This window comes from Pinus tabuliformis, chromosome 7 (genome assembly GCF_031772625.1).
Source record: "Pinus tabuliformis cultivar Carrire ecotype Pingquan chromosome 7, CPIR1, whole genome shotgun sequence".
NCBI classification, from domain to species: Eukaryota; Viridiplantae; Streptophyta; class Pinopsida; order Pinales; family Pinaceae; genus Pinus; species Pinus tabuliformis.
Genome location: NC_142293.1, coordinates 67,531,353 through 67,558,621, shown reverse-complemented (window position 1 = coordinate 67,558,621; position 27,269 = coordinate 67,531,353). Strand labels below are relative to the sequence as shown.

General features: G+C 39.4%; 1 pseudogene; it reads right to left on the bottom strand.

Moving 5' to 3' along the window:
* Positions 1–1,278: 1,278 nt before the first annotated feature.
* The window catches only part of LOC149245241 (geraniol 8-hydroxylase-like), a 53,458-nt pseudogene continuing 27,467 nt past the window's right edge, over positions 1,279–27,269 (bottom strand).

Here is a 27,269-nt window from a genome sequence, read left to right as displayed (position 1 = left end):
GAGGTTCTGGTTGTGAAACTAATTGTCCTCTAGACCTCATATGATATCTTACCCTAGAAGAAACTAGTGACGATGTTCCAAACTCAGCCCTTGAGATGATCTCTTGGATGTAAGTTTTTCTGCCCAAATCAACCCCTTTTCTTTTCAAGGGTCTCCCTCTGCCCCTTTTATTGGTGTCTTTGTTCATACAATCAGAAAATAAAAGGGAAACATTCAAACAAATTAAAATCTCAAGACCTGAAGTAGGATAAGAACTTCCCTCCCCAGGACGAGAGAGTGGCCGCTAAAGAAAACAATATAAAGAATATAAACAAATCACAAAAATCAAGCTCAGGACCTTAAACAAGGCAAAAAATAAAACTTCCCTTCCCAGGATGAGATAGGAATACTTATGAAAGAAGAACAAAGAAATATAATGCTCCAGACCTAGTGTAAGGAGATAAAAACTTCCTTCCCCAAGACGAGAGAATAATCCTACAAAAAGACAAGAAAACCAAGAAACCAAACAACCAAATGATTTAATACTCAGGACCTGGAGCAAGGTGTAAGCTTCCTTCCCCAGGACGAGAAATCAGTCCTATGGTCAATATTAGTTGTACTTTCACGCATTTGATAGCCTCCCTAGAAACGATTCCAAAATGTTGGTGTCCAAGTATGAATTATGCAATTCACCCAATCCACATTTAATTATAAACCCAGGATTCTACCCGTTGTTTCAAGACTATCGTGCACTGTATGTGCAAGCCACAGTTTCCCTACCCAACAATGAACATCAATTATAAATTCATCAATGTGTAACATAAATAAATATTGTAACAACAAATAAGAGTAATAACAAGTAATAATTGTAACAACAATAAGAGTAACAACAATTAGGACTCACAACAACACACTAATAAACATTCACATCAATAATAAACTCACAAAAATAAACCTAACACACATCTAATCCAGTAGCACCTAGTTAGAAGAGTGGGCCCAACTTCGTGATCAGGGTTGTGGCAAGATCAATGAATCACGATATGCTCAGAAGATCAAACTATCATTAATTAAAGAAATATTACAAGTATGTTGTTACAAACTCAAATTTAGAGTATTTCTCCTGTAACCTTAACGAATCTTAATAGTTATGGCTTTCACAACCTACAAATCTAATTTATTACAATTTGTCAATAATACAACTCCTAGAATTAGGGCATTGCCTGCCTTTAATTACATGATGGTTTTCAGAATGAAACATAATATAAAAGATAGCAGTGTTTCATTTGAAAGATTGATTCATCGTTGCAGCCAATATCCAAGGATAACACCGCCAACTTTGACAGTATCATCCAGTAAATCACGGTCCTCATCATTCTCCCTTAAAATCTATAGAAATAACTGAATTAGCAAGCCACTTAGGTAATAATCCCCTACAACTATGCTTCATTGACCAATAGTCCATAAAGAGATGACAAGAGGTACACCTGTGCATTTTAAGATATCGATTAACCACTATTGGCGTGAAATGGATAAAAATAATAGGGTAAAAGGGTGAGTAAAAGTATGTGAATCTAGCCACCAACACTCACTCTCAAGCAAGTTCGATATCTCAAGAAGAGGTAGAGAAGTGTGAAGTCTGTTGACGGGAGGAAAAAATAAGTGCGAGTTTTGGGGAGTCTCTAGAGAAGAAGAAAATCAAACTTTTGGTGCCTCTCTCTCTCTGTTTCCTGGTCTAGGTTGGGAGATCGAAGTCTCCTAAAATTTCATTGTTGTCGTAAGTTGCATTTTGCCGGAAGTTGCTGCCTAGTTGAAGTTGCTGGAAGGGGTCGAAGATCTTGGAGGCTGACATGGTGTGGAGGTAAAGTTTGGTCTTTATTTAAGGTAAAGAGTCTCAAAGAATATTATTGAACAGAAGAATTATATTGACTGGGTTTTCCCCTTGAGGGGATTTTTTCCCTGGCATGTTCTATATCTTGTGTCTCTTGTTTTGTGATCTTCATATATGTATAATTTCTTGATGAAAGATAAAATAATAAAGAAGTAAAAGAAGCTATCACACTCACAAGTAATTATAAATAAAATAAATTTCTTTCTTCACAAATAAAGCCCAAGAAGGGTCTTCTACATTATGACATGGATAAGGACTCTTTACATATACCATAGAAGTCTTCAATGGAGACTTTGACCTAAAAACAATTGACCCAAGCATAAAACCCATGCTTTAATAAGTCAATTTATTTAATAATAAAATTTATTTTTCTTTCTTTTGGAAAATACATTACATCATGACACAAATACAATTATGAAGACTAACACTAGTTACATTCTTAAATAGGTATAAATTATTTCTCAACTTCCTTCAAAGAAAATTCTCATGTAGCCCAAGGGTTAGCTCAATTGGTTCAGTCCCCGTTGTTAAAGCACCTTTACTATTGAGCAGTCACAGGTTCAATTTTCTCAACAATCTCGGGGTTATGCTATGTGGTTGAGTTGACAGGAACCTGGTGTCACACGGAATCTGTCAAGGGTGCGGACACGACTGACCTTCCTAGAAGTCTAAGACATTCTAATGACAAACAAGACAAAATGGAATGATCTTTCTCTAAATACACCTTTTACAACATGAAAACTACAAGTGTTTAGGCTTACCTTATTCCAAAACGCTGTTGTTGAAGTCCGTTCTTGACGATCCGGATGAGCTCCTCCTTCAAGTCAATTCCTGCAACCACAAACAATCAAACAATTACCAAGCACTTGCATTTCATATAATAAAACATATATTCAACATGCAGACCAAGGAACACATGAAATAACTCATTAACACAAGCTATTGAGAAAAATAAACCAGTTTGTATTAATAACGAAACAAAGAAACTCTTACAACCTGGCCTTGGTGTTGTGCAAGTTCCTCCCAGGGTCCATCAAGGGTTTTCCTCTACTTTGACAAAGCTCACCCTCTCCCAAGTAGAATCAAGTGAAGACAATCTCTCCTCACAAAGGCTCTAATGGAAGACCTAAATCCTGCAGCATTTACCCAAAGAAAATGTATAGCTCCAACCTCCTCTCCTTCTGGCTCAATGCCTTCATTTATAGTGCTGTAAAGAGGTTATTCAGGTCCACTATCAATGGGATCATCCCCCTCTATGGGTGGGATAGCTCCCTTATTGATGGGATAAGTTCCCCCTTAATAGAGATACATGAACCAACTGGAGGCGCATCCATTTCATCAAACCGACCTCTAGAATGTTCTAGAAGTAACCACAAGTAACTTTTTCAAGATAAAACTCGCGCATTTTGCCTTTTACAGAGGGACGCACCTGTCCCTTAACATACAGAGCGTCCATGGACGCATATTTTGTGAACATGGTCAGCGTCCCCGCAGGTAAGGCTAGAGAGAACCTGCGACCCCAGAGATAAACATGATTTTTACAAGACTTTCTCTCTTCTTTGAGTTTGAGATGGATAACAGAGGCATGAGACTTGCCTAAGAGGGTAGCATGACTTGTTGATTGGAGCCATACTAACTGTAAGTAGTCAAGGTGACATTTTTTAGTGTAACAGATTGCCCCCTAAAGTGCGAAGCCTGGAATAGAATAGGGTTTTGTAATTCTAGGAAGGGTGAAGCGCTTTATCATTTCAAGGATTGCCTTGTGGATGGCCTGGTTGGAACCTGCAATTTTCAACACAAAATACATGGATAAGATTATATCATCACTGAGGTAGGCATTCCCATACTCAGATTCAAAACTTTAACTAATGGACTAACTATTCTGATACAGGAATGATCTTGCAGTACATCATTTTTATAGACTTTTGTAGACACAGTATGGACGCAGCCATCTGTTTATGATTAGTCTACATAGATAATGAATACAAAACTCCTCGCAGCCTGGATGGTAGAAACTAGATCCAGGGTCTTCACTTCTACTTCCCGAATTGGTACGATTCTAGCCATGTGATTAAATGATTCGATGTCGAACATGGTAGAAACCACTTGATTACCAGTCAATGATGTAAACTGTTAACAAGCGTGAGAGAAACCACCAGTAATGTCAATGGTTCTCAAAGTACCAAGCACAACCCGTGAAATGTGAATAGATGTTTTGATGTCGAACACTTCACGGAATCCTCTGATCGAAAGTCAATGATGTAAACTGACGTCAAAGGCGAGAAACCTGCCATTGATGCATGCAGACTTCAAGGTACTGTCGATTCCTAAGTCATCTTTCTAGATAATGTGTCGATGTCGATAGAAAGCGACCCGTTGCAGGCAAGCCTGCAACACGAAATCATTGTTCAAGTTGAAGAAATGTTGCTGTAAGGACTGACTCAGGGATGGTCAATGGATGACAAGTATTTTGCAGATGAAAGTTTTGCTTGCAGACCTCTTGAACACATAACGACACAACAGATGGTTTGGTGACGAATAACTCAAAGTTGATCCCTGAACCCGGTTAAAGATTTTCAAAGTGATTTAGTCAACTGTGAGGTAAAAGATTTCCCAACCCAGGTGAATGAAAAGTGTCGTGTTCAAGAGCGGTAATAAAGTTTCTTCTGAGGCAAAAGGTGACAAATAGGTTCATTCTTCTCTTTTTTCCCCCACCATTTCTGGCAAGTACCTCTTTATTTTTAACAAGCTTGAGGAGGATAACATATGCTTGATTATAAGCTCATCCTTCGGACGAGTCCAACCTAGTTTAAATGCGAACCCTAGGAAGGAGTGGTTCGTTCCTGTTTGTAATTGAACAGGTCCTTTACTGTAAAAGTTTAACGAGCCCAGTATAGGAGAAACTCGGCGTTTTTCAATTTTAGAGAGTCTGAAAAACTTAAGGAAACTCCACGTTGAACTTTTTCGTATATTTGTGTCCCTCAAGCCCGAAAAAGTATAAAATAATACCTGGGGGAACCGCTTGATCTTGCGACCAAGGAGTACTTTCATAATAGTATCGTTGACCTGAAAAGTAAAAAGCGATCAAAGACACGTCGTTTTATTTCCTTATCGAGTTTGAAACGACAAAAACCCGGCAATCTTTTCCTGATTTTACGGTCAGAAAAGAGCTAAAAGGGGACCGTCTTTTAATTCCGTTTTAACGAGTGAAAAAGAAACACTCGGCGATCTTTTCATGTTTTAGGAGTCAGAAAAGGGCTTAAAAGATGACTCTGAAATTTTGTTTGTGAAAAATTACAATTTCCCTTGAAATCCCTTCGTCCTGCACAAAAGCGACACATTACTCATACCTGTTTAAAATAGGCAAAAATACATTTGAAAACATCTTTTCATGGTAAAAAATGAACTAATTCATCCAAAAAACCTATAAAAAGACCTTTTACCATGTCATTTTTACCGTTTCACTGTTGAGGTTGAAAAAGGAGCTTTTGACAAGAAACTTCCCGTGGTTGCTGCGGAAAATCTGACCGTCGGAATCGAACGCCGCTTCACCGAGGTATTTTACACATCCCACTCTTCATTTTTATCCGTTTAGTTTTTTGTTTTTGGTCTCTGTTTCATTTTTTGGGGGGTTTTGGGTTCAAAATGCGCCCCTCGGCGGACGCAGGTGCCCTTCGGGTGAGCCGCGTCCCCCGACTTTTTCTCACACGGGAAAAAGGTCTGGGGACGCAGTCCGCCTTCAGGCGAGCTGCGTCCGGACGCCCTGTGCTAAAAAGCCGGGGTGCGTCTTCCGCAAAGGGCGCATTTCAAAACCCTAACTCTCTCAAAAAACCACCAAATTTTCTCAAATTAATTTCTAATTGACTCTTTTGATGTGCAGGGGCCAAAACATGTTAGACTGGAGAGAGAGAGAGCACGTAGAAGACGATGAAGCTGCGATTAACCACCAACCCTCTCTGGATGCCTTAAGAACATGTGGATTGTACAAATATTGGACCATACCGGGCATGAGGGGCCAGGTAAGATTTTTGGAATGGCTAGTTGAGCGATGGAACGTTCAAGATCAATGCTTTTACATTGGAGGGCACCAGCTCGAGATAGAGCCCTCGGATGTATACTTTCTCACTGGCTTGCCAAACAGAGGTGAGCAACTCAACCTTGCGGGGACCAGGCCGGGTGGCCAATCCCTTGATGATCTCCGCGAGGAGTGGTGCAGACCAGGGACTCGCCATAAAAAGGGCGTGGAGATAAAGCACATCGCTCTGGCGGAACTTAGAGTTATTGCATTTACGGTCACTAGGATTTGTGGCGCGGCCGCCTTGCACATTGCTTCCGGATCCCAAATGCGGATGGCAGTTGACTGTTACCAAGGCACCATCTTCAACTGGTGCGAAGCTGTGTCGGCTCATATGAAGAGCCAACTAACCAAGGCAAAGAACGGACGACTAAAGACTTTTGGATATGGGCCTCTAGTCGTGAGCTTTGCCTTGGAGAGAGTTCCTATGCTGATCCCTCAGCAACTCACTGTTGATGACTTGGGTCCTCGGGAGCCAAAGCTTGTTCGATGGGTTGCGGTGATGGCCCGGCATCCTGACGAGGGTGCTGCAGTGGTTCGATTCTCTGACAGTTACTTCGACTGGCTAGAGGGCCAGCTTTTTGTGATACAAGACTTTCCATATGCCGGAATGGATTTCAGAGGTGATCCGGACATGGTTCTTCCACAGGGAGAACAATGGGATGACAGAGGTACTTTCATTTTCACAAGTTTTCTAATTATGTATTTTTTATTTTTCATATATATCGTCTCAAAGTAACAGTAAAATTTTAAAAATGCAGATGTTGGACCACAGCGTCCAGCCAATCTCCGGCCTTACGACAGACGACATCCAGCTGCACCGGCACCGGCCTTACAGGATGCGACAGCAGAAGTACTAGCCGATTTGGAGCATGATCTAGAGCGTCTCACGGCAGATATACCTGAGACTACTATGGATGACATTCCAATGAGGCTTCAGCGCTTCGTGGTTGCAGTCCCTGGACCGTTTAGGAGATTTCTGCGCAAGATAGCCCGCGCAGTGGTGTCGTACAGAGAGCACCACCAGTGATTGACTAGTCACTTTTGTAGTCACATGTGACATTTTTGACTTTTTGCACTATCATTTTGCCGATCATAAGGTGTGTTAAACCTATGATCGAAGACGATGTATATATTTTTGGACACACTTCTATCTATATCTATATATCACTATTATCGGCTTATCTTGTTTAACATGTATGATGAAATGTCTTTAAATTTACTTGCATGATTATTATAAATGTCTGTCCAACACTTGAGAAGCAATTGCATCTGCTAATGTATTCAAAGACCTTGGAATATGTTGATATTCAATGTAATCAAATTCACGTTCCAAGAGACGCACTCTCAAAAACAACCTTAATAACACAGGATTTCTAATGGCATAAACTCTATTAAGCTGTAATACAACAAGTTCAGAATCTAACCTCACTATCAAACGTCGAATTCCAAATGAAATAGATTCGGATAATAATTCAACCACTGCACTGTATTCTGCAATGTTATTCGTTGTTTGACCGAGGCTTACCCCATGCATAGAAACTAACTCGTCAGAGGGCGAATAGATAACCCAAGCTGCGGAAGAGATATTCCGTGTACTACGACAAGCACCATCAGCAAATCCAATGTATGTTTGGAGAGGCGTCGACATCTACAATATCAAGAGTAAAACCAAGATGAGCCAAAATAATGACGAAAAACCACACTTGCTAAGCTAAGCACACTGACTAAACTAACACACTTGCTAGCTAGAAAGGAAATCTAACCTATCTAAAAATTTCTCCATCCACCATTTTAAGCATAATACCTCTTTAGGTAAAGTCCATTTCTGGGTTTGCCCAAAGAGTCCCCATCAAAATCAACTAACTCATAAGCCCCTTTTGCTAGCTTTCGCTTTACAATGTAGGGCCCATGCCACATGGGAACGAATTTTCCAGCACCTAGCTTATCGTTAGCTTGATCATATAATAGTACTAGGTCTCCTTCCGAAAAACTTCGAGGGGTTACATTTTTATCGTACTGAGCTTTCATTCGTTTCGCGTGAGTCTCGATAGCTAAAGTAGCGTCACGTCGAGTCTCATCTAATTTAGCTAAGTATAACAACCGTTTCTCCTCTTCGGAAGTAGCTGGAAGTAATTCGACAGCCATTTGAAGTGATGGGATTTCGCACTCAATAGGTAACACAGCTTCTAAGCCATAAACTAGCTGAAAAGGGGTGAAACCTGTTGAATTTTTCACTGAAGTTCGATATGCCCATAGTGCCGAAAATAACATGTTATGCCAATTCGTTCGATGGATACCAATGATCCGTCGAATCATGACGACTAGAACTTTGTTGATTGACTCAACCAAACCGTTGGCTTGCGGATAATAAGGTGTAGAGCTATCGTGGCGCAAACCAAGCTGGCTTGTAAGTTCAGTCATCATGACATTTCGAAAATGGCTTCCATGGTCCGTAATGATTGCTTGTGGGACACCAAACCTAGTTATGATATGATTGAATACGAAAAGTGCAGCTGTCTTGCCGCTTGCGTCGAATGTAGGCATCGCCTCGGCCCACTTAGTAAAATAATCAACCGCAAGGATGATATACGCATGCCCCCCGGCCGAGTGAGGGTTACAAGTAATAAAGTCAATGCCCCATTTGGCGAATGGACCAGCGGCAATTATAGGGTGGAGAGGAGCAGGTGGAGCGCGCATCTTGCGATCAAACACTTGACAGTTGTGGCATTTTCTGACGGCAAGGATACAATCTTTAAACATAGACGGCCAGAAATAGCCAGCGCGCAACACCTTCTGAGCTGTGGCATACCCAGACATATGACCGCCACATGCTCCAGAGTGACAATCATTCAAAACTCTCTCAGCCTCATCGTGAGTTAAACAACGTCGAAAAACTAAGTCTGCCCCCAGGCGATAAAGTGTATCTCCAATAATTCTGTATTGCTGGGATTGAAACCGAATTTTTCGACGGTTTTCCTTGGAAGTTTCAGGCCGAAAGGTTTGGGTTTGGAGATAGATGATTATATCCCCATACCACGGATCTACAGTGCTAATAAGAAACAAAGATTCGTCCGCAATGGACTCCTCTGCCACAGTCTCTGTGTCAGCACTCGGGAAATCACACATCAATTCCGCGAAGACTAAAGATTTCTTAGACTTGGACTTCTCAAACTCCAAGTCGAACTCTTGCAGGATGACGATCCATTTAGAGTACTTGCCCCCTAGCAGTTGTTTTGTCAAGATATAAATCATAGGGTTGCAATCCGAAATAACAGTAGTTTTGCGGAGAAGAATGTAGTGACGAAAACGCTGGACAGCTTGAACGGCTGCCAGGGCCAATTTCTCCACATGCGAATATTTTAACTCAGTTGGATTTAAGGTTCTGCTAAGGTAATATATCACATGCTCTGCCTTGAATTCATCTTCTTGAACTAACACCATTCCAATGGTGGAATGCGAAGCTGCGAGGTATAAGAAGTAGTCCTGGTTGTAGTTGGGAGGATGCAATAACGGTGCATGGGTCAACGCGTGTTTCAGTGCATCAAAAGATTGTTGAGCAATCTCGTCCCAAAAGAATTGTACGTTCTGTTTCAACAACCGTGTAAAACCTTTAGTGACCTCGGCGTAGTTAGGGATGAATCGGCGTAAAAAGTTTGCTTTCCCTTGCAAACTTTGGAGTTGGCGCAAACTCGAAGGAGGAGGCAATTGGATGATAGCCTCGACTTTCGAGGGATCGACGCGAATGCCGGTTTTGGAAACAACAAATCCCAGCAATCGACCTGTTTCTATACAGAAAACACACTTGTGGGGATTCAACCGAATTCGATAATGCCTACACCTCATAAAGATTGCTCGTAGGTGGACAAGGTGATCAGCTCGGTGTAAAGAATGAGCAGGCAAATCATCGAGATAGGGTTGCACAATGTGCTTGATGTCATGAAATGCATAAGACATGGCCCGTTGAAAAGTAGCACCGGCATTCTTAAGGCCAAAAGGTAATTTGCAATAAGCAAATGTCCCCCATGGACAAATGAATGCCGTTTTTGGTTGATCGGCAGGTAGAATATTGATTTGATTATAACCTGAGAAACCATCCATGAAGGAAAACATCTCACTTCCGGCACAATCATCAATAATTTGATCGATATAAGGCGTAGGATAGTTGTCTTTTGGACAAGCTCGATTGATATCCCTATAATCGATACAGATTCTTATTGTTCCTTGTTTTTTATTGACGGGAACAATATTCGATACCCAATCCGTTAACGGGATCGGATAAATGAAACCTGCTTTCAACAGCTTTTCGACTTCGGCTTTGATTGCAGCTGCTTTTCGAGGGTGAATCTGACGCAACCGTTGCCGAATGGGTTTAGCATCCGGGTAGGTTTTGATTTCATGAACAACAATGGCAGGATCGATTCCTGGCATTTCTTCGTAGGACCAGGCAAACACGTCGCGGAATTCTTGGAATAGGGCCTTGTAAGTTTCAATTTCTTCGTCAGTACATGCGGCACCTATATGAATGTTCTCCTTGATTCCGGGCTTCACTGAAATATCAATGGGAATAGTACGAGAAATATTCCCTAAATTCAGCTCTGAATCAGAATGTTTCGTTGGATCCTGAGCGTCTTTGACATATTCAGCGGTAAAGATAGATGAAAAATCATTTTCAAAGCATCATCCTTAGGTAAAAACGAAGATCTGTGATGGAGATCGTCCCATGGTAGATCATCTACACTTAGGATTTCGCGAAGTTGTTCGTCAGATGACACTTCTTCGGGAAACGTTATCCGTTCTAAGGGTGAGGTGAAAAGTGACTCTTCACTGACCACATTCATTTGGTCGGTTGAATGAAAGTCGGTAAAAGACATAAGAGCTTCATAAGCAATCTCATACGGACTCAACGGCATAACATCACCGAGTGAGTCTAGCTCAGAGTCAGAGGGAACATACCAAGGATCATCATAAATAATGTTTTCTGACGTGATCATATGAATTGTTGCGAACGAAGGGTCTGCATTGAGTGGAGGGAGAGGAAAAGTTCCCAGTAAACCGGAATCCTTAACTAAACCTACACCAATGTCCCTATAAGGGATTGTCGTTTTACCAACATGCTGGATAGTTTCTAAAGAGGTTGGGTCGGATGAAAAGTATGTCAGCTGATCAATAGTCACGATCTTACCGTTATGTGGAAACTTAATGACTCTGAAGACCGATGAAACGACCGCTGTCATAGCATATGACCAACTTCGACCCAAAAGAAGGTTGTAGTCTAGAGGGGCATCAACCACTTCCACATCCAGACTAACGGTTTTACCTTCGACCCCTATAGGCAATTCTTGTAGAATACCAAACGGACGGAACCCACGGCCATCAAAGGCCTTAAGGATGGTGGGGGATTGGTTCAACGAAGGAGAACCAAGCGATCTCCAACATTGAATCGACATAATACACGTAGAAGCTCCCTCATCAATCACAGTCCGATGAATAGGCCTGTTTTTGACTATCACTGGAATTTGGAAAGCCATTTGATGGGGGAGACGCGGTGTACTACTTTCTAGATCAAAGATCATTAGGTTCGGGTCCTGAACATCGACAGCTCCAATAGCCGACAAAAGCAATTTTCGTTGCGCTGGACATGATTGCAGCACTTCGAGTGCCGACATTGCTGAAGGTGAAACAGCTAAGTCTTCAACAATGTTGTAATTCTGGGCTGCTCTCGCATGTGGATTGAAAGCAGACCTTCGAAGTACACCCTTGGCGGGCGGCTTAATCACTAAGTCTGGGTTAGGTTTTTCGATCTGTAGTGGATCGGAACCAGGAGCTGAGGTTGATGGGTTAGAGTTAGAAGATTCTGCTTCTTTACCATCAACAGGAGCCTTACTACCATAATCTTGCGATCGAGTCGCAATCCTGACATGAGACATCATCAAAATGGGTTCTTCACTGGCATTCGAAGAAGAACCTATCATCTTATTTTCCTGCTCGGGGAATGGATTCTTTAACACAGCAGGAGTCGGAGAACCTTTAACTATTTTCACTACCTCGGCCCGATGAGGGCAGTCTCTCGTAAAATGATCTTCTTCACAAATGAGACAAGGATAACGAGGTTTGCGCTTTTCGTCATTGGTTTCCGACTTTTCCGTTTTCTCCTTTGGAGCCTTGTCTGCTTTAGCCTTCTTCTTTCCTTTCTTCTTTCCACCGTTTTTGGATTTGGCCGTAGATGACTCTACAGCGTGAATGTCGGCGGTAAGTTCAGGAGGAGAAGACTCTCCTGTCGGAGAATCAGGCAAAGTGATAATTGGAGTATTGGAGGTCTTGGAAGACTTCTTCTTACTCTTCGTAGTCACGATACCGATCATACCATCAGCGGCATGAGATCCCGAAGGAGCAGCAGCGATTTGGTTTGACTTTGGAAGATCCGGAATTTTCTCGTGTAACGTACCCGACTGAGTGTAAACTAAGTCAAGGTATTGTGCCTGAGCAATGACTTGCTCCTCAGTAACTACGCCGGCCTTAGCTACATCTTCAGTAATTCTTGGTAATAATGATTTTACAAACCATTCAGCTAAAATTTGGTCCGGGATAAAAACTTTCACTAATCTCCTTCGACGTCTCCACTCATGGATGTGATCAGAAATGTACGTGGATGTCGATTGTTTTAGCGAAGTTAATAATTCTGTACCATTATCGTATCTGACTGGTAACTGAAAATGAGTTAAGAATGAAGTAGCTAACTGGCTAAAGTTGTAAAAAGAAGCCCGTGGCAACTCAATGTACCACTTGGCTGCGAGACCAATGAGTGTACGCTGGAAAAGACGTAAGCGGATAGAATCATCTGAGATGGAATTTGATGCACACCAGAGGTGGTAAGTCATCACGTGATTAGACGGATCCTCTCCAGACTTACCTTCGAACTTGGGTATATCGCTGGGCAACTTATTTGGCATTGGCGGCCAGAACGGAAGATATTGAATTGGATCGTTCGTTAGGCGCGTCAAGTCGGGTAAATCTAAAGTCGCAATAAATGGTAACTGCCGGTTAGGATCTCTAAACTCTGAGTCACAATACCAGCCCCAGGAGGAGGATATCCAGGATAACTAGGAACAGGATTCGCATTGGGGATATTATATCCTCCTGGAAAACCAGGATTAACCGGACCGTACTGGGGTTGTTGAGGTGGTTGATAATTGTACCCAGGATACGGTTGATACTGGTAAACCGGTTGTTGGGCAGCTTGCCCAGGTTGATACTGTCCCTGGTACGGAGGTTGAACAAATTGAGGTTGAGTAGTAACAACCGTACTTGTACCAGGTTGACCTGCAGGCATCTGGACTGTGGTTTGAACCGTGGGTCCAGACAACGGTACAGATGTCTGAGGAACGGTTACAGGGACAGTAGAAACCGGAGCTGCCGATACTCCAGATGTAAGCATGGTAGATGAAGCGGTAGTTGCTGCAGCCGTGTGAGGTGGAGTACTCGGTGCAATTGGCGGCTGAGTAACTACAGAAGTTACAGGGGTCTGAACACTTGACTGGACAGGTTGCGGTTGCTGGGGTGGACCAGGAACTGCAGGTTGTCCTGCTTGAGGTACCGACTGTATACTTGGTTGCGACATCTGTTGACCCTGTGACGGATCCCATGTTAACATTCCAGGGTATTGACTCGTAACAGGTTGAGGATACTGAGATCCATAGCCGTATTGAGGATAGGGTTGATAACTGTAAGGTGTAGTCCCATATGATTGCCCTTGAGGTGGTTGATAACCTTGACCAGGGTATTGACCCGTAGGTTGATAACCTTGAGGTAAATACGAATACTGGGGTTGACCTTGACCTTGAGGTTGGTATCCTTGAGGTTGATACCCTTGGGGTTGATACCCTTGGGGTTGCCATCCTTGAGGTTGCCATCCTTGAGGTTGATACTGATACTGAGGTTGACTTTGGGGTACGTATTGAGGCTGGGGTTGATACCCTTGAGGTTGCCCCCCAGTCACAAATGAAGTACCTTGAGGTTGCCCCCCAGGCATTAACGAAGGTTGCCCCCCAGGCGGTAATTGGCCACCTTGAGGTTGGTTAATGGGAGTTGAACCTGACATCATATAAACTTCACCTATACTCAATGGTACATTACCACTGTTTCCAACTAATAACCCATGATCAACAGGTTGAGGAGATGCTCCCGCAAAGGTACCAGAAAGTGACTGATACCCAGTAGGAACAGAAGGACCGCCATGTAAAAATGATTCAGGACTTTGTGAAAACACAGACGACTGACCAGACATATTTACAGGAGAATGAATTCCTCTAGGTGGAACCGGAGTACGAGGTGTAGAAAAACCTACTGAGTTGTCTAAAAAATTGGTTAATGCAAGGTACCAAGACTCACTTCTAGGAGGACTGTAAAAGATGGATTCACGCTCCCTTAGATCAAGGGTAATTAGATCTTCAGAATCAGAAACGCCTATTTCTTCCTCTGGAACAAGTTCTTCTATAGCAATTAATCCAACAGGAAGATTTTCGGTGATAATTCTTTCTATTCTTGGTGAATCAGGAACACTAGGAGTTGGAGTAACAGGTTCTGAAATTTCAGGTTCTTCGCCTGTTTCACTGGCAGATGAAAAACTACCAGCAAGCTCGGAAACTGTAACAGCTTCGGGATTGTAACCTGTTTCTAATCTTTGGTAATCTGGATGGACTACCAAAGAAGATTCTCCTTCTTCAGGTGAACCTACTTACTGCCACTAGGAGTTACAAGGACCTTTAAACCCTCTAAATAACTGGGGTCGTCTCGAGGAGGTGAACCCCTAAGTTCACGGGATCTTCTCAACAATTCGGCCACAGATACAACTTCAGGAGACTGGCCCGCAATCGACGGGACCTTCTCGGTAATTCCGCCACAATTAAAGATTTTAACTACAACACACGAAAACAAAGTAAAAAATTTCAAATCAAACCACCTAAAGTCTTCTAAAGAACCAATCAAATTTGAAGCACACGCCTAAATAATCTAGAGCGTCAAACCACACACAAACAGTAGTCTTCCGGACCAAAAGCGCTAGTTGGTGATTAGGCCCAACCTCGCAGGATTCAGTACAGAAATAGTGGGTGGAACAGTTACCCCGGCAACCTGCTTAATGAATAGACTGGACCAAGTTCCTCCACTTTAACCGTCTCGAAGTGAAGCGAACCCCCCAGAAAATCCAAGTGAGTATAACCGACGTCTGCTCCAGGTACAGTGGGACCTTCCCTCCACCGTCACCTTGGGTAGAATCCTAGATATTATGGCCACTAAGGTTACCAATCACAACAATTACACCTGGGGGAACAGTCTAAACTCCGACAGCACGCAAGGGCAGAGTAGCAAGCTCCAATCCCCTTACCGGCTCCTTGACAACAATCCAAGGTTTACCGATAAGTGACCCCTGGCTCCTCGACAATGGTTAATCCGAGGTTTACCGTTTGTAATACGTACTGCCTGGCGTCGTTCCCAACGAGGGAGGAATGATCCCCTCACTGGTTCGGACACGAGCTCGTGTTTCTCCTTTAAGAGGAGCTTTCCCAGAATGTAACTGAAACAATTGGATTTGTTCTACTCAAGATAGACTATCTGTTTGGTTTTGTAGTCTTGGAGAGTTAAGTACTCACCTACTCCAAGACCCTAGCCTAAGCTATGTTGGTGCTTCAGAGCCCTAGAAAAATAAAGATTACTAGATTGATTTTAATTTAAGCGTTACTTTTAAGGTTGTTTCTTAAGTCAAAAGGTGATGGAAGTGAAACTAGTGGTGTGTTGACTCGACTCGAAACCACTACAAAATGCACCTAAAATGATTTATCCACTACTTTACTTTTTCGATGAATTGCTTAACTAAAAAGTTGAGAGAATGCAATCTTATAAAAGCAACTTCTTAATTGAAGACAATCAAAGAAACAATTCGTTTTTCTTTTCCAAGCATAAAAACATAACTTCTCTTTACATGCACGAAAAAACTCTTTTCTTCTTTTGAAAACAAAAAGCTACTTGAAACAAGACTTTTAAGAAGATGTTTTTGTATTTTTCTTTTAATAAAGCAAATAAATCTAATATAACCAAAAATCAATCTTAACAACTCTTAAAATCTATGAAAATGCACTCATAAGCAAACTAAAGGCAAATTTACTCTAAGCAATCTTAACGAGGCCAAAACTAACAATGATTATTTCTAAGGTGTTTTACTTGATCACAATCAAATCAAGGACTAGCTTATTGCAGAACCAAAAACTAGTCAAAACAAAATTCTAATCTTTTTGTCCTTTTTGAAAATGGAAATCAATACTTTAAAAACAAGCAATTCGAAATTTGACCCAAAACAACTCAAATGACAAGTTGCTCAAACAAGGAGACTTTACGGCAGGCTCAACTTCTAAGAAGGTTGACTAACCAGAGATATCTAAGGCTGGACAACTTTCTAAGCTCAAAGTCACTACAAAGCCTTTCCAAAAATCAAACCCTAGGTCTAAACTTCGTTGAAAACCACTAAAACACTCAAAGCTCACAAAACCAGTTCAGGTAAGAATTCTTGACAGGGTACTAAAGGATCTGGGCAGAAAACACTAAGAAAAAACAAAATCTAAAAGTAATTTAAGGCAAAAATGGAATTTTCTTAACTTTTACAGGAAGACGCAGGCCAGCAGTTGTCACAGGTGCGGCCCCGCACTGTGCAGTCGACAACAGCGCGTCCAAGGACGCACTGTGCAGCACACAGAGACTGCGTCTTTCTGGAAAAAGAAGAAAAACTAAAGCCAACTAAAGCTACAGCTAAGCCACCCAAATACTAATTCTCACAGTCAAAAACCAGAAAATAAAAATGATTTTCTCAAAGCAAAGTTCATATAAAGGAAAAGACTCTCTCATTAATGGATTCCCCAGCGGAGTCGCCAATTTGTCACACGGAATCTGTCAAGGGTGCGGACACGACTGACCTTCCTAGAAGTCTAAGACATTCTAATGACAAACAAGACAAAATGGAGTGATCTTTCTCTAAATACACCTTTTACAACATGAAAACTACAAGTGTTTAGGCTTACCTTATTCCAAAACGCTGTTGTTGAAGTCCGTTCTTGACGATCCGGATGAGCTCCTCCTTCAAGTCAATTCCTGCAACCACAAACAATCAAACAATTACCAAGCACTTGCATTTCATATAATAAAACATATATTCAACATGCAGACCAAGGAACACATGAAATAACTCATTAACACAAGCTATTGAGAAAAATAAACCAGTTTGTATTAATAACGAAACAAAGAAACTCTTACAACCTGGCCTTGGTGTTGTGCAAGTTCCTCCCAGGGTCCATCAAGGGTTTTCCTCTACTTTGACAAAGCTCACCCTCTCCCAAGTAGAATCAAGTGAAGACAATCTCTCCTCACAAAGGCTCTAATGGAAGACCTAAATCCTGCAGCATTTACCCAAAGAAAATGTATAGCTCCAACCTCCTCTCCTTCTGGCTCAATGCCTTCATTTATAGTGCTGTAAAGAGGTTATTCAGGTCCACTATCAATGGGATCATCCCCCTCTATGGGTGGGATAGCTCCCTTATTGATGGGATAAGTTCCCCCTTAATAGAGATACATGAACCAACTGGAGGCGCATCCATTTCATCAAACCGACCTCTAGAATGTTCTAGAAGTAACCACAAGTAACTTTTTCAAGATAAAACTCGCGCATTTTGCCTTTTACAGAGGGACGCACCTGTCCCTTAACATACAGAGCGTCCATGGACGCATATTTTGTGAACATGGTCAGCGTCCCCGCAGGTAAGGCTAGAGAGAACCTGCGACCCCAGAGATAAACATGATTTTTACAAGACTTTCTCTCTTCTTTGAGTTTGAGATGGATAACAGAGGCATGAGACTTGCCTAAGAGGGTAGCATGACTTGTTGATTGGAGCCATACTAACTGTAAGTAGTCAAGGTGACATTTTTTAGTGTAACACCTGGTACAAATATTCTATGGACATAGAAGTCACCGATCTCCGAGGTTTGTGAACCACAAAGAAAAAAAAGAAGACTCTCATGCCATTATAGCTGAGGTAATAAAATTATCAAAATATTTTCCAAGATTTTTAAGTCCTAAAGACAATAAATATTTGATGGAGGAAGTGGGAAAATAAGAGTTTCGTAGTTGTCTCCAAAGTTTCTATAGGATAAAAGTTGAGGGCCATATAGCCTCCCAATGGAATTCGTTTTAGGTTTCTTTGATTTTCTAAGATATTATTTAATAATGGTGGTAGAAGTAACTAGAACAAATGAGAAGGTTTTAGGAGCCTATATAACCAAATTTATTGCTCTTATCCCAAAGGATGGAAATAGAACATCCTTTTGGTAATTCAAGCCAATATCCCTATGCAATTCTATAAATAAAACCTTCTCCAAGGTGATTGCAAGAAGACTGAAAATAATCTTGTCATGAAAAATATCAAGAGAACAATCTAGACATTTAGAGGGAAGAAAAATTCATGAGTTTATATGGATCACTCAAGAAGGTCCACAAACAATTAAAATTAGGACTCAAAGGTTAATGGCCATCAAAGTGGACCTCTCCAATGCTTATGATCGAGTAAGCTAGTTATATCTCAAGATTGTCCTTATTCATGGGGCTTTTTGTAATCAATTTGTAAGATGGATGATGAACGACATCACTTTTCCATGTTTTTTTGTTTTAATAAATGGGGAAACATCATAAATTTCCTTAGTCCTAGAAGAGCCTTAGACAAGGATGCCCCCTTCCCCCCCTCCTTTTTCTTCTATTTTTCTGAAGGATTGATTAAGATCTAAGGAGGTTGTAGACAATGGTCGTTTCAAAGGAGTTTGAATAAGAACTTCATATAATATCACTCATTTACTTTCTGTGGATGAAATCTTGATTTTCTAATAAGGATATAAAAATATAATTGAAAATTTTAGAGACATATGGCACTATTTTGCAAAGCAATGAACATGACATAAATATTTTAAAATTATCAATTTCAATGTGGGGATTTTCATAAAAGGAGAAAAACTTTGTTTCATAAATGATTCCTTACCAATGTGTAGACATAGAACAAGGATGGAATGCCTAGGTTTTTACCTAAAACCAAATATGTACAAAAATGAAGACTCACAATGTATGAGGGATAATTGGTTAATTTATGGTGCAATAGATGAATATCCCATGGAAGGAGGCAATAGATGACTATCCCATGGAGGGAGGCAATAGATGACTATCCCATGGAGGGAGGCTATTTTTTATCAAATTGGTACTAGAAGCAACTAAATTATACATGATGTCCATTGCATGAATATAAAAAAGAATGCATTAAATTATTAGAAGGTTATGTTATAGGTTCCTTTGATGGGGAAATACAAAAAAATGGGGTATTTCCCTTACATAAAGAAAGAAGCTAACATTTCCAAAGGCAAAGGTTGATTAGGGCTTGAAGAATCATTTTTTTCTTCTCAAAATCCATAGAATAAAAAAACTCTAGATATTGACTTAAGGATCTACGACATGTGTAAAGGTCATATATATATATATATATATATATATATATATATATATATATATATATTAGGGCTTGAAGAATCATTTTTTTCTTCTCAAAATCCATAGAATAAAAAAACTCTAGATATTGACTTAAGGATCTACGACATGTGTAAAGGTCATATATATATATATATATATATATAATATATATATATATTATATATATATATATATATATATATATATATATATATTTCTCCTGAGAGTGTAGAGGAACGGATTGGAAATTCGAATAATTAATTACATAATACCTTAAATTTGTGAAAACAATACTTTCTCTTTGTATTTGGTGGGAAATTAGTTGACACGATAAGTGGGCAAAGATGGTAGAGTGAAAATTAGTTTACACCCTTGGCTTGGTAGAAATGGTAGGCATAGGTTATCACACCAGCTGGCATATAAGTTATGAAATAAAAAAAATATTATATGTTATGATAGGTTCTGAACCACGACAAGACAAGAACATAGAACCAACCTTGGTTGTCTTGGAGGGACTTAGTAATTAGGAAAGAAAATGAAAGGGAATGGTAGATATACACACATTTTCTTTAAAAAATAGCAATGTTAGAACTAGAGAGGAGGAAGGCCAATTAGATTAGTATATAATCCAATTAAGATATTATGTACCAAAATTACGATATAATGCTCCAGCTAAGGAGGATATAAAAGGTATATATGCTTAGTTGTAAGAATGCGTATGGAAACTTAAGATCCCTCAAAATGAAAATCCTTCATGTAATTTATCTTGAACAAAATGGCTTCTACCTGAGATATTTTGCAAAAAAATACTTTTATTGGGCATGGATGGTGTAGTTTATGCCACTAGGAAGAAGAGACAAATGCTCATCTCTTGATTATCTGTGCTTTTATGTTATAAGTTTACTAAACAAGTGAAAAGTTTAACATGGAACCAAAAATTTTGGGTAGGCGTAAGAATTGAAGTGGATTTTTAGATTTGGTATGAAAACAAGGCCTTAAAGCATGTTATAGATTTACCCTTAAAACTACATGGGGAGTTTGGATTTCTCGGAATTTAAAATCTCAAGATAAACTTCATTTTCATAGATCCAAAGAAATGGAAATTAAAAAGTCCATTTATTGGGTTTTCTTAGATGCAGCGTCACAAGAAACTCCATCTAAGGGTGGAGCAAGTGTAATATTATTTATAACCCCTACACACAACATTCCATTTAAAGCAAGAATTTTCCAAGAAACCAATATTTTTTCTTAACTAATGGAACTAAATTTGTTCCTAATACTAGATCATGAGGTTGGAGTCTCAAAGATTTAAATCTTTGGAAATTATTTGCTAGTTATTCAATGTATGCAAAAGGAAAATGCTCTTATAAGCTTCACATTACAACCTCTTTATAATGATATTTAGTTTATTATATTAGCGTTCTCACACAATTCCATTTCTCATATCTATGGGGATAGAAACATGATTATAGATGGGCTTTTGTGATATGGGACAAAATTTTAATGTGGAACTTGGTTGGCCTCCTAATAGCTGAAGGGAACTGTCTCCAAATATACTCATGATATGTGGCTCTAAAGATGTTTTCTATTTTTATTTTATACATTTTCCATGTATAAATATCGGATAATTCCATTTCGAACAAACATTAGGAATACGACTTTGTAAAAAAAAAAAAATTGAGTTGTTGAATGAAAGCTATTTTCAATCAGTTAAAAGAAGTTATGAAAATTTTAAAAGATATAGTTATTCAATAAGTTGATAAACTTCAATAATATTTTCCATATCAAACTAAGGCTATAACAATATTTTTTTAGAAATGTTGCAAGCATTGCAACATTGTAATTCTACATTAATAAAGTTATATACCTTTTCCATCCAAAAAACTTAGATTATCTCTAAGGATACTTTATAATGAACTACATTACTATGAAAATGATAATTACCCTCCCACTTACCAACTTTGGTAGTAAATAATTAGTAATGCACTAGGTTAGTAAGTAATATTTTAATGTTATAATTATGCTACATTACTATAATACAAATGTAATGTATGACTTTGAAACGGCATGCACAACCTTAAAAATGGAAATCGTGACTTCCTTGGGTTGACCTTTCTATATGTTTGGCCTTTAGACATTATTTTTCTAATTGTATTTTTCCTTGTTGTATCCGTTTGTATTTTTTTGCATAGATATATACAAAGGATGCAAATTCTATAAACCAACTTAGATCCATCTAACACTAGATCTATCATGCATCGAGAGGGATAAAACCCCTCAAGGTGCAAACCTTCTTTTTGGAGTGTAGAACTTGAAGAAAGGTTTGCACCTTGAGGGGTTTGATCCCTCTCGGCACAAGATAGATTCAGTGTTAGATGGATCTAAGCTGATTTCAGTTGAGGGCAGCAACCTCACATTTTTAGATTATCATTATTACGTATATGTTTGAGATTAACTTCAAAATTGACATTACGTTCTCTTTGCTTGGCATGACCATATCATCCTCTTCTTTAACTTAGCTTGTGTTTCTTGCATTGAATGGTTTGTAAAACTTTGTTTGGATGCTTTGAGTGGTTTATGTGTTTATGTGTTTGGATTTGGATGATAATATTTTTGAATGTTACATATTTTTATATGTGTATGTAATTGTCTATTAGTAATTAGTTGGTGATGAAGAAGGGGGACAATCTTGTCAATAGATTGCAGTGGGATTGATACTGCACATCTATTTCATTTAATTTTAGGTATCACAACTTCTGACAACTAATTAATTCTCAATAGTGTCACTCCAGGTATTACTAAATATATCTTAAAGAGTAGTTTTAATCATTTATTGCATCAAGGTTACTGTTGAAATAAAATTAAAAAAATTGATAATGTTTGAAATAATTTATTTCCTTCAAGAATATTTTGATAATTTTTTATCTATAGTCTATTCAACAAAGTCAAGAAATAATGTATTTTTTATTTTTTTTAACGAGTGGCTAGAATTATAAAATCTTTATATTATTTGTTTCTCCAAAACAATTATCACATCTCCTTCAAGAATATTTTGTTTTTTTAATGTTTATAAATATATTTTTTCCTCTTATAAACGTTATGAATACATTATTATATGCAATTATCTATTAGTAATTAGTTGGTGATGTAGAATGGAGACGATCTTATCAACGATTAATTTGTAGTTTGCAGGAGGATTGATTCTGCACATATATTTCATTTTAATTCAAGGTATCACACCTTTTGAAAAATAATTAATTCTTAATAGTTTCCTTTTAGGTATTACTATATATATTGAAAATAATTTTTCTTAATAATCTACAATGTCAATATTAACAACATCTAATGCATCTAACGTAAGCAATCAAATAAGATTACAAAAAACATCTACACTGAAATCAATGCATCAAATGCAAGCAATCAAATCATATTAGAAATCAACATCTACACTAAAATCAATGCATACAGTGAAAGCAATCAAATAGGATTAGAAATCCAAATCTACACTGAAATAAATGCATCTAGTGCGAGCAATAAAAAATGATTAGAAATGAACATCTACATTGAAATCAATGAATCTAGAGCAAGCAATCAAATAGGATTAGAATTCAACATCTACACTGAAATCAATGCATCTAGTGCAAGCAATTGAATAGAATTCTAAGAAAACATCATCTACATTGAAATCAATGCATGTAGTGCAAGAATTATTCTTCCTTGTCTCTCACTTCCATCTAATCTTGAAAAATATTTTTAATAATTTACAGTCTCAAGATTAAAAACACCCAATCCATTTAATGTGAGCAATCAAATAGGGTTAGAAAAAAACATCTACACTGAAATTAAATCTTATAATGCAAGCAATCAAATAAGATTAGAAACAAAAATATACATTGAAATCAATGCATCTAGTGCAAGAAATCAAATATAAGTAGAAATCAACATCTACATTGAAATCAATGCATTTAGTCAAAGCAATCAAATAGGATTAGAAATCATCATCTACACTAAAATCAATGCATCTAGAGCAAGAAATCAAATAGGATTAGAAATAATCATCCACGCTAAAATCAATGCATCTAGTGAAAATAATAAAATATAATTAAAAATGAACATCTACACTGAAATCAATGCACCTAGTGCAAGCAATGAAATAGGATTATAAGTCATCATCTACACTGAAATTAATGCATCTTGTGCAAGAAATATTCTTCCCTCTCTCCCCCCTCCGTCTATATCTATATCTTCCTTTATCTCTCCTCCTTTGTATCTTTATCTCACCTCCCCCCAAAACACACACACACTCTTTGTCCATATTTATCTATCTTTCTCTCCCTCCCTTTCTCTATCTCTCTCTTCTTCCCTCTCTTCACCTCCCATCTATATCTCTATCTCCCTTTGCCTCTCCTTTGTCTCTTTATATCACTCCCAAATCATATATACTCTTTCTCCATATCTATCTATCTCTCCCTCCCTCTTACTCTCCCTATCCCTCTCTCCCCCTTCTATTTATCTTCCCTCCTCTCCTCTCTCCCTCTCTCTCTACCTTATCACTCCCTCTCTCTCTCTCTCTCCACTTTTCTCTCTTTATGTATTTCTTCTTACCTACCTCTCTCTCTACCTCCCTCTCTCCTCTCTGTCATGTCCTCTCTCTCTTCCTTTCTCTTTGTCCCTTTCTCTCCCACCTCACTCTATATCCCCTGATTCAGGAGATTAACCTGCGATCTGGGAAGGTTCTCCCAGATAGCCAACCTCCACCTAGGGAGGTTGAGGAAGATAAAGAGGAAAGTGAACCTAAAGCAATTCCACCCTTTCCTGAGAGACTATCCGGGACAACACAGCTTGCCCCAGAAGAAACTGAACTTCTGGGAGAATTGAAACAGTTATGTGTAAAGATACGACTTCTCCAAGCCATAAAATATGTGCCTATATACAATAGGTTGATCAAAGAGAAGTGCTTTAAGCATCCAGGAAGGCGCAAGAGAGATGCCCCAACCATCAATGTCATAGGACAATTGTCCGACCTGATGTTGGGGCAGGTAATCTGTTCGAAATATCTGGACCCTGGAAGCCCAGTAGTTTATGTCCACATCAATGGCACCACGATACCACATACCTTGATTGATTTGGGAGCTTCCATTAATGTGATGACAAAGGACACAATGCTCAAACTTAACCTCCAAGGCTCCTTGAGGAAGACCACAACAGTAATACAGCTAGCAAACTGCTCCACCATGACCCCTGAAGGGATCGTGGAAGATGTGATGGTCCCCATTGATTCTTGGGAGTACCCTGCTGATTTTTTAGTTCTCCAGCCAAAGGCAAAGCTCACTGGGTATCCTCTCATCCTGGGAAGGCCCTGGTTGGCTATTGTCGATACTTACATCAGCTATCGCGCTGGGAACATGACCATAAAGAATGGGCATATGTCTAAGCAATTAATCCTATACCCACCTGCCCAACCCTTGCTTGAACATGATATACCTCTCTGGTTGGAGGAGGAGGATGAGGATGAGGTCTATTATGCACCACTTTGTGCATTAGAAACTGCCATGGGGGAAAACTACAAGATGAGGATGATATGATTGAAAATTTGATTCAGAATCCACCCCTCAGTGTCTTACCATTAGAGGACATAGTGAGAGAAAACCAAAACAACCCCTCAACTGATCTTTGTGTGGCCAACCCGACCTCTCTTCATGTTAAGAATATAGAGTTCGGCCCTGAAAGAACCTTGAAAATCAATCCATCCCTATCCACTTCCCATGAGAAAGAGTTGTGCAGCTTATTGAGAAAGCATTTAGATGCCTTCGCCTGGAGTTATAAGGAGATGAAGGAAGTGCACCCTTCAGTATGTACTCATCACATATACATTAAGGAAGATTGCAAACCAGTCAGGCAGCCTCAAAGGAGGATGAATCCAACACTTAAAGACATTGTTAAGGAAGCATTGCAAAAATTTCTTGATGCAGGATTCATCTACCCCATCTCTGACAGTGAATGGGTCTCTCCTTTGGTGCTAGTGCAAAAGAAAAAAGGAAAGTGGAGAATCTGTGTCAACTATCGAGAATTGAACAAAGCCACTAAAAAGGACCATTTTCCTTTGCCTTTCATAGATCAAGTGTTAGATGGTCTGGCGGGGAAGAAGCTTTTCTCCTTCCTAGATGGGTTTAGCGGGTACAATCAGATTCAAATCAGCCTGGAAGACCAAGATAAGACCATTTTCACTTGTCCTTGGGGTACCTTTACATACCGAGTCCTTCCTTTTGGTTTGTGCAATGCTCCAGCCACTTTCCAGTGAGCGGTATTGAGTATATTTTCTGAACTAGTTCATGATGCAGTGGAAATATATATGGATGATTTTACTCCTTATGGTTCTGACTTTCAGGAAGCTTTATCTAACCTAGGAAAAGTTCTAGACAAGTGTATTGAGATTAACCTATCCCTCAGCTTGGAAAAATGCGAATTTTTGATGACTGAAGGGGTCGTGTTAGGTCATGCAATATCTCAACAAGGACTGCAAGTGGACCCCAACAAGATTGCCATCATCCAAAGGGTCCCACCTCCTCAAAAGGTGAGAGATGTCAAATGTTTCCTAGGCTTAGCTGGATATTACCGAAGATTGATTAGAGATTTTAGTAAGCTAGCCTCTCCTTTGTTTGGCCTTTTAGGCAAAGATGTTGAGTTCATATGGTCCAAAAACTTTCAAGAAGCCCAAGATACCCTAAAGAGCAAGTTAGTAACTGCCCCAATTCTCATAGGCCCAAATTGGGCCCTACCCTTTCACATTCACACAGATGCCTCGAACAAAGCAATAGGAGTAGCCTTAGGAAAAATTGATGAAAAGTTACCTTATGCCATATACTTTATAAGAAAAAATTTGTCAAAAGTAGAGTTAAATTACACAGTGACCGAGAAGGAACTCCTAGCTGTCGTGCATTCTTTAAACAAATTCAGACATTATATCACAGGCTATCAAACCTTCATGCACATTGATCATGCTGCAATTAGATATTTAATGAACAATCCAGATGTAAATGCTCCCATTATTAGATGGCTGCTTCTATTATAGTAGTTTGATCTGACCATTATTAATAAGCCTGGTAAAGAAAATGTTGTTGCTGACTTTTTGTCTAGAGTAAATTTGCCTACAGGTGAAGAAGGAGTGGTGGATGACCAAATGCCAGATAAACATCTATTTGCTATTTCAATACTCTCTCCATGGTTTTCTGATATAGCAAACTACTTGGTTTCAGTACAGTTTCCACCACATTTATCCTCAAAAGAGAAGAACAATATAGTAAGGAAAAGCACCCCTTTCACCTGGATTGGGGGTAATCTCTTCAAACTTGGCCCAGATCAGATCTTGAGAAGATGTGTCAGGGAGGAGGAAGTCTTTGACATTCTCCTGACCTGTCATGATGGGCCTTGTGGAGGTCATTTTGCAGCAAAGAGAACTGCCTTCAAAATATTGCAAGCAGGCTACTATTGGCCCACTCTTCATCAAGATGTGAGGAGATACACTAGCCAATGTGATCGGTGTCAAAGGATGGGGAAACCTACTCCAAAGGATGAGATGCCCATGCAACCTCAAGTGACCTTTGAGCCATTTGAGAAGTGGGGCATGGACTTTTTCGGTCTTATCAACCCTCCTTCAAAATAAAAGCAATACATCATTGTGTGCACCGATTACCTGACAAAGTGGGCAGAAACAAAAGCAATCAAAGCAGCAACAGAGGAAAAAGTAGCTGAGTTTTTGAGAGAAAACATATTCT